This window comes from Vulpes vulpes, chromosome 3 (assembly GCF_048418805.1).
Source record: "Vulpes vulpes isolate BD-2025 chromosome 3, VulVul3, whole genome shotgun sequence".
Classification (NCBI taxonomy): domain Eukaryota; kingdom Metazoa; phylum Chordata; class Mammalia; order Carnivora; family Canidae; genus Vulpes; species Vulpes vulpes.
Window position 1 is genome coordinate 76,192,419 of NC_132782.1, and position 14,612 is coordinate 76,207,030.

The window sequence follows — 14,612 nt, forward strand, 5'->3', positions numbered from 1 at the left end:
AAGCCCAGCAGCGTCGCACCCCTGGCAAAGTTCACTGCAGACGTGTGGGTTTTTCATGGCAGTGGCTGCCTGAAGAGCAGCTCTGTTTACTGAGAAGCTGGTCTACAGCACTGAAGTTGGTCACTGGATGTATCCAAGTGGAGTAATGAAAACAAAACACTCCGGTAACACAATCCCGAGGATATTTTATTGGAGGAGCGCTAAATCTTCTTAGAATTGTTCATCAGGATCACCTTTCTCTGAACTCTGAACGTTAATATTGCCAGCAATCAGGCCTTTAGTGAGGGTGCAAAATAAGGGCTTTTTAGAAGGAGAGTAATTTAATTCAGCTGGTTCTGTGGAGAAAAGGATAGGTGGGACTTGATGAAAACACACAACTCCCTTTTCTCACCAAGGGGTGCTGGGGATGGGATGGGGTGGTGTGAGGTGAGGGCGTCTGTATGTGCGACAGCTGCATGGTTGAGTCGAACATTTATCTACACAGTGGGAGGCCTCTGATCAGGGCTTAAATATTGGGCAGGGTTGGGCTCTAGCCTAGAAATTTATTTTGCGTAGCAAGTGGCCTTGCGAGGACGGGTGTGCTCCTGGGGCAGCAGCTGGGGAGAGGTACCTGTGAGCTGGTCCCTGGGCCTGGTGCCGCAGCCCCTCCGCACTGGCAGCCCATGCAGTGCTCACTGGGTGGCAGAAGGGGGCGCTAGTTCTCATATTGGGAGGAATTCTCTGGCTCTAGTAGGACTTGGGGGATTTGAGGTCTTTGGAGACCCTCTTAATTCAGCCTTCTGAGACCCGACTCGGTACCAGCCACTTTTCCACATTTGGGTTCACGTTATCCTTCTTTTTTCTTCTTTGGAAATTGATGCCAAGCGAGGGAGGTCAAATAACTTCCCTGAGACGTTGCAGCTTGTGGGTAAGAGGCAGGGTTTGGGGTTTGATTCTCAGAGGCTGGGGTTCTTGATTCTAAGCCCAGGGATCTCGCTACACGGCTACGTATGAGCCAAATAGTGTTTCAGTAACCTCTGACCGTCCGTGCTTGGTTTAGCGTCAGCCCCTGAGTGGGTGCCCTATGTTTGGTGAGTGAATCCAGGTCAGCATCTAGTTGCTCATTACCGATGAGGAAGCTCAGGCACTGGGGGAGATCTGGGGGGGGGGGGCGGTGCTGGGGCTCCCTCCATGTGCGCCCACACTGGAGCTCTGTGAGGTTCCGGGCTAGGTTGATTTGATTATAGGCTGCTGCTGCTTCTTTGCTTGCCCGTTCCCTGTCTGTGCCCACATTGGTATGGGGTAGGTGGAATCTTTGCCCTTTACTCAAGGCTTAAACTGATGTAGTCAGAGTGTCTGAAATGTCTTCTCATGATGGAGAGCCATCAGGTAGTGTCACCAGCAACAGCCTCTGAAACGACGTGCATCCTGACCAGCAAGGAAACCATTCTTCAGGAGGCCAGAGCCTGGACTGATCCCTCGGTCGCCCAGTTTGAGGGTGGTCCTGAGTATGGTTGGAAAGGAGGGAAACAAAAACACACTGTTGCATCCAACATGGGCTTTTCAACGTGAATTACGTTTTTAATCATTTAACAGCTTGTTGGATTTTTTTTTTTTGTTGTTGTTAAAATGCATTAAGTGCCTCTTATGTGGTTACGGATATAGAGATGAATATGACACAGTGCCTGTCATCAAAACATTCACAGTTTAGTGGGGAAGGCAGACCATGTGTTAGGGATACACATTTGTGAGCAGAGACGGGAGGCACCCAGCCTAGCATGGAAGTGGTGTCTGAGCTCAGCTTTCTGATGATTATGGAGTGGTCAGCCTTGAACGGGTGTCTCAATGGAGAAGAAATAGGATGAGCAAGCAGCTTGGAGTTTGCAGTTCCTGGAGCTTAGAGGTGGAGGCAGGGAGTGGCAAGAGAAGAGATTGGAATGATGGAGAGGATGATGGAGGATCAGGGCTCAGCATTTCTCTACTGGGGGTGGGCAGTGTGGTCAGTTTCCAGTTTTAGGTAAGTCTGGTTGGGGACTTTGTGGAGAATGGGTTTGCCAAGGAGAAGACCAGAGATGTGGACACCAGCAAGGTTGGGGGCAACAGAAACCCACTGTGGCTAAAACCTGAAACACACAAAGAGCTTATACTAGCAGTAGTGATGGGAGCTTGCATCTGAAGAATCAGTTATGGGATGGATGGGAATAAGGTTGGCAGGAGTTACCTTCCCGTTCCTGTCAGGTGATACTATGGAAGTAAATAATCTCTAAACTTACCCATCATCTTCATCATCCCATTATTCTGCTACCTTCTTAATGCTCAGAGGAAGTGTCCGATTTGCAGAGCTTTGGGCAGGGCATTGGGATGGGGAGAGGGAGAGTTTTCTGAAAGGAAGCTGGAATGCTCCTGCTGGAAGACAGTGGCATAGACACTGGTCATCTCCTCCCCAGGAGGGAGAGTTGGCAGGACTTACTGATTAATTGATGTAGGAGTAGGAGAAGGGGAAGGGTAGAGTGTGGCCACTGGGTTTCTGGTTTAGGTGATGGTCTGGATGAGCAAAACAAAGGTCAGGCCAAGACCATGTAACTCACTTGTTTTCCCACCGGCAGCGCTGCGGGCAGCTGTCCATGACCAGGCTGCAGGAGAAGGTGGTGACCTATTTTAAAAAGTCTCATTAAGGGCCGGTGCTGCTGTGCGTAAGGCCTGTTTAAGTAGGTTACTTTATCTCCTGTCCCACAAATCTGGATACTTGGAAAACATTTTCATTCATTCAACTGATATTTCCTGAGCATCTCTGGTTCAGGTACTGAGGAACATGGTGAATTAGAGATGGTATTCTAGCAGTGTAATCCACAATAAAAAATAAAAATAGGCAATAAAATTTGAAGATATAACTGAGACAGATGCAGGGGCCACTTCAGATTGGGTGGTCAACGAAGTCCTCACTGAAGAGCTATATTTAAGCTGGGTAAGTTGGGAAAGGTCTGGAGAAGAACTTCTGGTGGTGGGAGCAAGTAGTGCAAAGGTGCTGAGGTAGGAACAAGCCAGGTGCATTAGAAGAACAGGAAGGAGGGTAGTGTGGCAGGAGATGAGTTCAGAGAATCAGGGGCTAGTTCATGGGGGGCCTGAGAACTTATTTTGTAGAGTGCGGGTTTTATAATGAATTTGATGGGAGCCCCTGGAGGGTTTTAAGTGGGGGAGTCACATAATTTAATTTATGTTTTCAAAAGATCACTCTGGCAGCTATGCATTCTGTATGGACTACCTTGGTACAATAAAGTGAGTTTTTATCCATCATACTGTAAAACAAAATGTAGTGTTTAAGAGTAACAGATGGAGAGAACATGCCTTGGTGACCTTAAGTTAGTGGTTTCTACTGTACCAATTAATTGTGGGTACAACCCAAACCACATCTCTGGTATGATTCCAGTTTTGTTTAAAAACATAGTATGGAATAATGGAAAGAAGTGGATTAAATATATGAACTATCCAAAGGTCTTGTCATTACAAATTATTTTTATACTCTTGAAAATGAGCATACATTTCTTTTACAATCAGGAAAAAATAATTTTAAAATGTAGACGCTGATGACTGTAAGTGTCTTGAATGGAGTGTCGTGAGACTCTTATACACTTGTTCCTTCCCATTTCATTTCTGGAAATATTAATGCCCAAACCCACGGTCCTGGTTGGGACAGAAATTAGGATGTTTATTTTGGACAAGGTGTCCAATTGGTGGCTCTTTGTTTTATGCTTAAAAAACATTTTTTAGTGATGAAAGCAAACATTTTTTTTAAATAAGAAATTAAAGCAACACAGAAATACAACATAAAAAAATGAAAGCATCTTTCTGCACTCTTGTTCTCCAGACTAACATTTCCATACATATATTGTTAGGTTTTTTTTTTTCTTCCCTTGTGTGTTTCCGATACCTCTGTATTTTGTTGAAGGATTTTGGAATATTGTTATAGCAAATTGCCATATCCAAATTACTCTCCAAAATTCTTTCTTCTAGAGCTTGAAACCCAGATGACCTTTTTTCCCCTTTCAACAAAATCATTAGGAAAACTTGAGCACATAACTCCGCTGAAGAGAAACTGAATCTTGCTTCTTTGGTATTCAGAGTGTTCACCGAAAGCACACTTTATACTTATAAAGAATAGAGCAATTAAATATTCATTAAAAGTTCATCTCCGAGCCTTGAAACATTATTGTTCTAATACTGGAGCCCAAGAGTTGGTATCATGATTGCAAACCACTTGCATTTTTTTCCTTAACAAAAGTTAGCCAATATGAAAACTTAGAAGTGCAAATTAGGGAGCTTAGCTAATTATTTTGGTGATGTATTTATTATAGCAGAATATTATCCCTTGAAAACAGGAAAAGAAGAACATTCAATGAAGTGTTACTTGGAGCCATCGAAGATGCATTTGGGAGGAGCTGTATGTCTGCATGGTTCTACCGTGAAGACTGGATTTGGGGGCTGATGTGCCAGGAATGAGCAGCCCCAAACTCAGTGTTAACGTAACTGAACAGAGTGGGATTAGAGTCTCATTATGCGATTCAGCAGAATTACTATCTTCCCCATCATTACCATAATTAAACACGTCCTTTCTTGATGAAGAGAAGAGCGACTGTGTGCTCAGAAGAGAATGATTGTAATGTAATGGAGCCATGGCGTTGAAGAGGGAGCAGGGACCTTGATGATCTCATTTTACAGATGGGGAGGATGAAGCCCAGGGAGAGTAAAGGATTTCCCCACCCCAGCGCCACTCCCCTGCACTCAGCGGTGGCTCCTCCGTGTTGTCAGAAAATGGATTTATTTTGGTAAACCCAAGAATTAGGAAAGCACTCTGAACCTGATGAAAAATGGGAGGGTTTCTGAGCTGTTCATTCATTCTGTAGAATGTAATCTGTTTGTGTACTGATAACAGGCCTAATTACTGTGTAAACATTTTTATAGTCTGGTAAGAAAACTTCAAACATCTGTACTGCACGTTGATGTAGCATTTCAGCCTCCAGCATTCCTACTGCTTGTTCTTAAAACCAGTTGCTCTGTTATTGAATCCGGTCTCTAGTCGATGATTCATTTCATGCACAGACACAGAAACACACATTCCCGGATCCAGCAGGAAGTGACAAGTACCAATGGAGTGCTTACTTGGTGTCATCAGCTCTCTGATGGTTAGCATTTCCCCCATTTAACAGATGAACAAATGAAGATGCATCAGGTTCAGTATCTTGCTTAGGTTCCCAGGACAGGATGTGGAGGAAGGAGCCACCACCATTGCAGTCTTGCTCTGGAGGCCTGGGACTAACCAGCTGAAATCTCCCCCTTCCCTTGCCTGTCAAAGACAAACTTTCTGCTGGAAAGATCAGGATCTGGCTTTGTGAAGTCGCCTTCATTAGATCATTTTGGGGGGCAAATGCATGGATGTAGATCTGTGAAGAGGAGTCGGTGAGGATTGTGTCTTGAGGTCTGTTTTCCGGTTTGCCCCCGTCACTCCATTTCTTTTTTTTTTTTTTTTAAAGATTTATTTATTTATTTATTCATAATAGACAGAGAGAGAGGCAGAGATACAGGCAGAGGGAGAAGCAGGCTCCATGCCGGGAGCCCGATGCGGGACTCGATCCCAGGACTCCAGGATTGCGCCCTGGGCCAAAGGCAGGCGCTAAACCGCTGAGCCACCCAGGGATTCCCCCATTTCATGAGACACTTGGCGGAAGCAGGTTGAGGATGGCTGTCTACCCTCAGCTGGGGCTGGTGGTTCCCTGACCCAGCGCTCGAGTTAGGTACGCCGACATAACCTAACTTCCTCTTTTGCTCCAAGTATTGCTACCTTGCACCCCTGGCTCCTGCAGTGTCCTAACAAATACCAAAGTTCTGTGCTTACACCCAGAGATAAATGCTGCTTTCAAAAACCCAGATGCACAGAATCCATGGAGCCCTCAATAGGGAGGGATCAAATGCTTAAAAATGAGGGGAAGATAAATGCTGGCAGACACTGTCAAGGGGTCACACTAAGAGGTCTTTGGTGGCCCTAGATTATGACTCAGGCTCCAGGCCGACTCCGAATCTCTCATGGCAGCAGGCCAGAGGTGCTGGGCTCTTCGGGCCCTTTCAGTTGTAGCCACTGGCCCCGGGAGGCTCATGTGTTTGGAGGTCCCCGTAGGAAGGGTGTTGCCAAAAAAGAAAGTTCTGTCCTCTGATTTGGAACCCTGCAGTTGGCATGAGAGAGAGAGTGAGTGAGAGTGCTGGCTGGTAGCACTATATGGGGTGGCCGCTCCGTGTAGGAGTTTGGAGGCTACAGGGAATAATCTTAGACCCGAAGGCAAATGCAAGAGGCAGGTGCTGATTTGGGATGGGGATGGGGACGCATCATCAGAATTCCAGCGAGTGGGCAACCCTGCTGAGGTCTTGAGGTGATGCTTTCCTGACTGATGTTGGCTGGCCCTGGGTTTGAGTCTTAGGACCTGCAGTGGAGGTTTTCGTTCATAGTTTCTTGGTTGTTTGCACATTGGGATATCTAGGGAGACTTCAGACAGTCCCAGGGCCCTGTCATGTCCCAGATCCATGATGTTGGAATCTCGGGGGGATGGGACCCAGTCCCCAAGGTGATTCTACTGTGCAGCCAACTTTGAGAACTATGGTCTGGGACAGCTTTTCTCAAACAGGTGCCCGCCCATCACCTAGGGGGATCTTGTTCAGATGTGAACTCTGATGCCTGGGTCTGGAGCAGCCCTAGAGCCGGCCTTCCTTCCTTCCTTTATTCCTTCCTCTTTGCTTTTTATTGATTTGTAATTGATATACAGTATTAGATTAGTTGCGGGTTGTACACTAATGTAACTAATGGTGATTAGTTGCAGGTGATTCAATGTTTATACATTACAGACCGATCACCTTGATAGGTCTCATTATTGTCTGTCACTATACAAAGTCGTGACAATATTATTGACTATATCCCCTATGTGTACATTACACCTGTGATTTATTTTATGACTAAGTTTTTTTAAAAAAAGATTTTATTTGTTTATTCATGAGAGACACTGAGAGAGAGGCAGAGGTATAGGCAGAGGGAGAAGCAGGCTCTCCGTGAGGATCCCAGGACCTCAGAATCACAACCTGAGACAAGGGCAGACACTCAACCACTGAGGCACCCAGGCGTCCCTATAACTGGAAGTTTGGACCTCTTACTCCCCCACACCTATTTCTCCCATCCCCCTCCTCCCTGCCTGCCTGGTCACCACCATCAAGCCCCAGGTGCTGTTTCTGCTTCTGGGCCCCACTGGGTGGGCCAGACGTAGTAAGAAGAATCAAGTTCTGACTTACTTAGCCTCACATGGAGAGCTTCCAGAATCATTGCTTTTCCATGATATTACAGCATCTTTGGTTCACTCAGGTAGGGGTGGAGAACAGGGGGCCTGGACCCTGCCTCCCATCTTTATACATTTCTATAAAGAATAGAGCAATTAAAGATTCATTAAAGGTCCATCCCTGAACATTTCAGCATTATTGCTCCAGTTTTGGAGACTAAGAGTTGGTATCATGGTTACAAATGACTTGCACTTCCCTGTCCTTCAGGATCCAGTGCATTCTCCTGTCCCTGGCCAGCATTTATAGATTGAGAATCAGAGGCTTGGAGAGCTGGGAGCGACCTCAGGAATCATCTAGTCTAAGCCACTCAGTGTTTGGAGGGGAGGACAAGTGAGACCCAGAGTGATTTGTCTGGAGTCCCAGATCATCAGGCCAGGGCTGCTGTGGACTTGAGACGGAGGGAAGTAGCAGGGTGAGGCTTGGAGAGATGACCTCTACCCCCCACAGCCCCAGCACTGCTCCTGGAGCAGGGGACTCACAGGACAGAGACTTCCAGAAAGACTGCAGGTACAGTCACATTGAAAGCATCTGAGAATCAGGAGACAGTCTATTAATTATACCTGTGACTTTCCATCCCTCCCTCCACCACCCCACCAACTTCAGTTAGCTACGCAGAAGCTTGACGGGGTTCTCTGTGTCTGCGGGTTGGGTTGACACCTTGACAGATGTTCAGCCGCCCGCTCCCAGGTGGGACGCTGATGCAGGCTGCCCTACTTCATGTAAAATAATTGCATTTACCATTTTTACCCCAAATATTTTCCTCCTGTCATTGAAACAAATAAAGAACACTCTCGACATACAGGTTCCTTGATGTCGTGGTGAATATGTTAAACCTGTTGTAAGAAATAGTTCATAATTGATGTTCTTGGCATTTATCACCCAGCCGTGACGTGTTCAGATGACTAATAAATTATATTTTGTGGGATCCTTTTTTTCTGTGTTTTCAACTTAAGGCACTTGTTTCAGCATGTCAGTGTTGACGAGGATGGTTTCCTACCCATTGCTTTATGCTTTGGCAGCTGACTTCAGATGAAGACAATGGATGTGAAGCTCTGGGACCGAAATGGACATTACTTTCTCTGGGTCGCGTGTCTTTTGTCCTGGAAGATTGAGCCTTTAAATAGAGTAGAAGACTGAGGGGCACATGGAAATTAGCACAAAGATTGAAGCGGTATAATTATAGCTAATGGTTATATAAGTACTCCTTCCTGAGTACTTCACATATGTTAACTCATTTCATCCTCTCGACAACTTGGGAAGGTAGATACAATTACTGTTTCTGTTTGTGTGGCTGGGGATACAAATCACGGAGAAGTTAAGGACTTTGCTGAAAGTCACACAGCCCTTGAGTCCTGAAGCTTGACTCATGACTCCAGGAGCCATGTGGTTAAGCCGCTGCGCTCTCCTCCCTCTGTAATTCTCATTGTCCAGGATGGGGCAGGGGCTGTGGAAAACTTCTACGGAACGTTTTCATACATACTCCGATTCTGACATTTGCCTCTTGGAACGCACTCTTACCTTCACATGGATGGCGTCGCCCTTGTACCACTGGAGCTGCCCTGCTAGGGATGGCCTGTCCTGCTTCCCCATCTTTGCTTTTCTAGCTCTCTGTAGATGCGTCCTTTGATGGGCCCACATGTGGGCAACCCCTAGTTCATCAACAAGAGAACCCACAGCCAACTAGTAGGACAGGAATATCAGTGGAGGCAACTGTGTGTGTATGCTGAGCCTCAGATAACCTGTACTGCCTTTGACTTACAGACTTTACCACCTTCCCCTGTCGGCCACCCACTGAACTCATGGTGAGGTCTCTGCCTCATTCTTGCTAGATCGTTCATATTGATTTATCTCCAGCGTGAACCTTTCTCTAGTGGAGGTTCTGCCCCTGGTGGACAGATGGAACTCCCACTTCAGGCCTGCTCTGTGCCCTGGAGTTTCAGGATCCAGTCCTTGCCTGAATTGTGCCACCATTGCTCTGCTCTTGGACATGGGCTGGGGCAGCCTGATGGCTCCTTTTTCCTAAACCCTGGCCTACTGCATTGGTCTTCAGCCTGGCCTGGTTTTGGCTCTCCCTCTCTTCTTGCTTGCGTGGTGTTGCCACCTGATTGTCACACTGCAGTATGCTCCTTTTAGGGATTGGCAAACTTTTTCTGTAAAGGGGAAGGTAGTAACTATTTTAGGCTTTGCAGGTTGTATGGGTCCTGTTCTCCACCCCTGCTGTTGTAGCAGGAAGGCAACCATTGACAAGATGTAATTGAATGAGTGTGGTTGTGTTGTAATAAAACTGTATTTTTTTAAAAGATTTATTTATTTATTCATTCAGAGAGAGCGAAGAGAGAGGCAGAGACACAGGCAGAGGGAGAAGCAGGCTCCATGCAGGAAGCCCCATGTGGGACTCGATCCTGGGTCTCCAGGATCACACCCCGGGCTGCAGGCGGCGCTAAACCGCTGCGCCACCGGGGCTGCCCTAAAACTGTATTTATAAAAACAAAGGGTGACCCATGGCCTATGGTTTGCTGACTCCTTCTTCAGGATGATTGTTGGACTTGCCTCTTTCCGACTTTTAACCTGTGATGACTGTCTCTTTAGAGGCCTCCTGTAGAGCCCTGGGCCACTATTTCTACTCTAAATTCCCAAGAACCCTGTACTCCTTGACCTTTCTGAACTATTACTGCCTTCACTTTGCAACCCTCGACCTTGAACTAAACCAATCCTTCACTTCTTCAAGTTCTCAGCCAGCTAAATTGATTCCATTAAAAATTTATGTTTTTTCAACAACAGCTGGGGCCCAAGTTCTTTTTCCTAATCCTTCTACTGAGCTCAGGCTGATTTCTTGTCCTGTTCACTGTGTCTGTGTTCCTATGCTTCTCAATTTCCCACTCTTCTCACTCACCTGCATTATAGTGGATGACCTTGCCTTTTACTTGGGGGGATCGTGGGCATGAACCCCATCACCTCTTCCCTCAATGTCAGCATTCTCCATCTCTATTCAAATTTTCCTTCCTGTTTCAAAGGAACAGATGTCCTGACTCCTTTGTAAGGAAAACTTGGCTTTGCCATTAATCTAATGGGTTTCCACTTCTCACCTCAAATCTTCCTTCCTTTAGCTCATAAGCAGAAGTCAACCCAAGACTTTGCTTGACCTCACTGCCTCCCCATTCTCTCCCCCTCTGTACTGGCAAGCTTCGGAGAAGGAGGGTCTGCCCCTGTTGCTCTCATTTCTTTCACCTTATTCTTGTCAGACCCATTCACCCTTTGCTGTTGGCCAACCCGATGTCACCAGTCACCAGCTAGACTCCAAGACCTGGCCGCTATGGCCTACCTGCTTGTATTCACAGACCTTTGTGTTACATTGTCCCCTAAGCTCTTCTTTCTGGTTTTCTCCCTTAACTCAGACAAAGGGCACCTGAAGCCAACCTCCAGGAGATGGCTACTGCCCTGATGAAATCTCCAGCGGGCCTAGATCACCCAGACTCTTTGAATGAAACTTGACTCGCACCTGTGTAGATGGGCCATAGAGTGACCTCTGGAATGACTTACAGTCACGTTTATCCCATTATGATCCTAAAATCTCCACTCAGGGAGGAAGCCTAGCCTCATTTACATTGCATACCATGTATGTAGAGGCCTGTTTCCTTAAGGCACAAGAGCGACTTTCTGGCAGCCTCTATACAAGATGGTAAGGCTTCTCTATCTAAACATTCATCCCAAACCTGAACAAAAAAGGAACACATTCACCCTCTCTCAGGGAGTCAGGGCTTTGGAAACCATTCCCCATGATGTCCTTATTTGTTGCAAAGAAAATTTTTGTGTGTGTGTGACATCTCGACCTGGTGCCTTTATGCCTCCCCGGGAAGCAGACCCACTGTGGTGTGCACATACCTACCATTGGTCCCCTGCTACAGGAAGTCATATATACTTAATATGTTGTGAACTTGCTTTTCTAAAAGGTCACTGATGTCTTCATTTTAGAGTCTAACTGTGTGGACTCGTTTCTCATGCTGGGAAATGTTTGACACTGTTGACTTTCCCTTTCCTCATGGAACTTCCTCCTGAATGAACTCTCCTGACTTTGTTCCTCAAGCCTTTCCTTTACAGAGGTGTTTGCTGGGGCACCTGTACCCAAGCCCCACAGACTGGGTGGATTAAATCAGAGTTTATTTTTTCACAGTTCAGGAGGCTGCAAGTCCAAGCCCCAGCTGTTGGCAGGATGGCTCCTTCCAAGGGCCATGGCGGGGTGGGGGTTGGAGGGCCTGTTCCCAGCTTCTTTCCTTGGCTTGTGGGTGGCTGTCTGTGTCTGCATGATCTTCCTTTGCATGTGGCTGTGTCCCAATGTCCTGTTCTTATAAAGACTCAGTGACATTGGATTATGGCCCACCCTGAATGACCTTATTTGAACCCAATAACCTCTTTAAAGCCCAGCACCCAATGTGGTCCCATCCTTAGGCTTCATCATATACATTTTTGGGGAAACACATTTCAGCCCATAATACTCTCCTGTCTCCATGTGTCCTCTTACCCTCAAGTGTAGGTGTTCTCAAAGTTCCTGCCTTGGCCTTTCTTTTCATGCTCTAGCTTCTATCTTTGAATGGCCATCTCTCCCTCATGCTTTCACCATCTCTTACGGTACCAGGCTTATCAGACGTCAGATGCACATTGTCCCGCAGGCACTGTAGACTCCACAGGCCAAACAGAATGCACTCTTCGCCCCTCAACACACGGTGTGTGCTTCTGCCCACCTGGAAGCCCTAAGTCCCATGGACACATGGAAGAAGCAGCCTTTTGTCATCTCTGGCCCTCACATGTGATTGATTGATTGATGTGTTTCTCGATCCGACCTTCTGACCCTGTTGTCCTTGCCCTTGTCCTGACCTGGCTCAAGCCAGTTCCCACAGGTCCATCCCCTGGTAACATAAGGTCAACAGTGCCGCTCCGGCCCAGTTGCATCTCCTGAAGATGAAAATTTTGGCTCCCTAGTGACTTTCATCTCCCCTCCTTGAGCATCGGCCACAGTGGTCAAGTTTGGCCAGGTGACAGACCTCTGTGTCTTTGCCCTTGTGGCCTCTGCAGCCCACAGGCCAAGTGGGATGGATCAGACCTTCCTCTGAAGCACTGCTCCTTGGTTGAATTTAATTTCTCCTTCCTTGGTGTTTGTGTAACACTTACCTATGCATTTGCTCTTATACATATTGGCTTGTGCGAGGTATCATATGGAGAATTAGAATCCTGGGAAGGTAAAGTGAAAGGGAGGCACCTTTCCATTGAGGAACTAGACTGTCCGTGAGCTAACATACAGTTACTTCTTCCCCTTCTATGTAGAAAGCTCTTTTAAGGGGCTTGGTGGTGTGTATGCATGTGCGTGCATGTGCAGTTCCTCCATAGCTTCTGGCACCGTGCTTTGGCTGTAAGACAAGTGTAGGGATGTTTCTTAGGTTAACTGGAGGATCCAGCTGGGCATTTGGGACTCGGACAACAGTGTAAGAAGAGCAAGCTTGGGTCAGTTTGCAAGGTGATTCTCACTGTGCTAATCTTTGTCTCCATCACTTGCTGAGTGGTTGTTTGCTCTAGCGTCAAATGGTGGTCATAGTTCACACACCTCTCCCTCTGGGGAGGTGGCTGGTAGGGGAGGAATAGGAATTAAATGAACCACATCTTTCAGTACCTTGAACTCTTTGGAGAAGCAGGAGAGGCAACAAAGTAAATGTAAAATAAAGGTATTTCATGAAGGGACTGTGAGTACATCTGAAGAGACGAATAAGGGAGTAATTGTTTGTGTTAAAATCAAATAATTCACCGTAGGGTCCTCTTCAATAGGGACTCCCCTCATATAAGTTTGAGCGAAGTTTCCAGCTCATTAGGTAACTGGCAGAAGGGGGTGAAGGCTGAGAAAATCTTCTGGGTGAACAGCAAAGGAAAGCTCAGTCAGAAATAACAGCAAGCAGGTCAGGTATTATAATGCAAATCACCGGGAAATAGAGTTTGAGCTGTTGCACAGCATAGAACGTTTTTTCTGCAAGGGTGTGGTGGGTTGCCATTCTTTTTTCTGCCTTCCTAACACATGCGCCAATTGTCATATTTCCTCTGCTCGAGGAAGCCCTTTGGATTCTTGCATTTTTAAAAAAGATTTTATATATTTATTCATGAGAGACACACAGAGGCAGAGACACAGGCAGAGGCAGAAGCAGGCTCTCGGCGGGGAGCCCCATGTGAGACTCCATCCTGGGATCCCAGGATCATGCCCTGGGCGGAAGGGAGGCGCCCAACCACTAAACCGCCCAGGCACCCCTTTTATTTAACCCACCAATTTAGAAACTGTGAAATGCACCGATCTCAATCCTGGGACCCCGGGCTCAGGCCCTGAACTGATGGCAGACGCTCAATGGCACCCAGGTGCCATTGGATTCCTGCATTTACCAGGACTGGTAAACAGCTGGTGCCTCTGGGGGGTGGCTGCATGAAGCCCTTCACCCTGGGGGGCCCGGACGGGATGCCTCCCACACACCCCTCACCCCTTCCTTTTCCCCAGAACTTCTCCCTGCATCTTGTGGGAAGAGGCTCCCCAGATCAGGCCCTCCTGGGTGCCACGGGGCCTGCCTGGTGGTCCCAGCACTGTCCCCGGCGTCTGCCACCTGGTCATGCCATCCTGCCGGATGCTGGCTGCCGTCAGTACCTGGGTGAGCTGGCTGGGCAGAGCAAACAGCGTGGCCAGTAGTGGTTGTAGCGTCAGATTGCCCTGTTTAGATCCATTCAGCTTTCATTTAGAACCGTTTGGGAATATATCCCACTGTGGGATGATGGGAACAAAGATTCTTCAACCCCACAGGGCTTTTCCAAGGAGAGAACCTCTGCCATCCTGTCACTGCTTTCTCGCATGTAAATGTTAACAACAAAAGCAAAAGATTTGTGGCCAAACATTAAAAAGTAAGCAAATGGAAGGACTTGAAATTTACTCTTTATCCCATGAAACCAGAGATAACACGGATCATAGTTTGGGGCTGAAATCTCCCAGAGTTTGTTTCACGTGTGCGCTCGTGTGGGCGCTGTGTGTGCTGAACGAGGTGTTCCTCCCCTTGTTAGTAGGGGTTGTGGTGTCAGTACTGTTGTATAAGCTGTTTGCTAACTTCATCAACGGTGATGTCTGTCCAGACTTCCCTGTGCTCCTCCCTCATCATTTTTTACGAGTGTGTGCTAGTTTTTTACAAGTGGACACAAGTGCTTTTTTTTTTTTTACTTTGACTTTACTATTGAAAAATATTATACAT

The 14,612-nt window shown here is 47.0% G+C and overlaps 1 protein-coding gene across 13 annotated transcripts in view; it reads left to right on the forward strand.

Moving 5' to 3' along the window:
- The window catches only part of CALN1 (calneuron 1), a 544,567-nt gene that overhangs the window by 118,305 nt on the left and 411,650 nt on the right, over positions 1 to 14,612 (forward strand). The window lies entirely within an intron of this gene.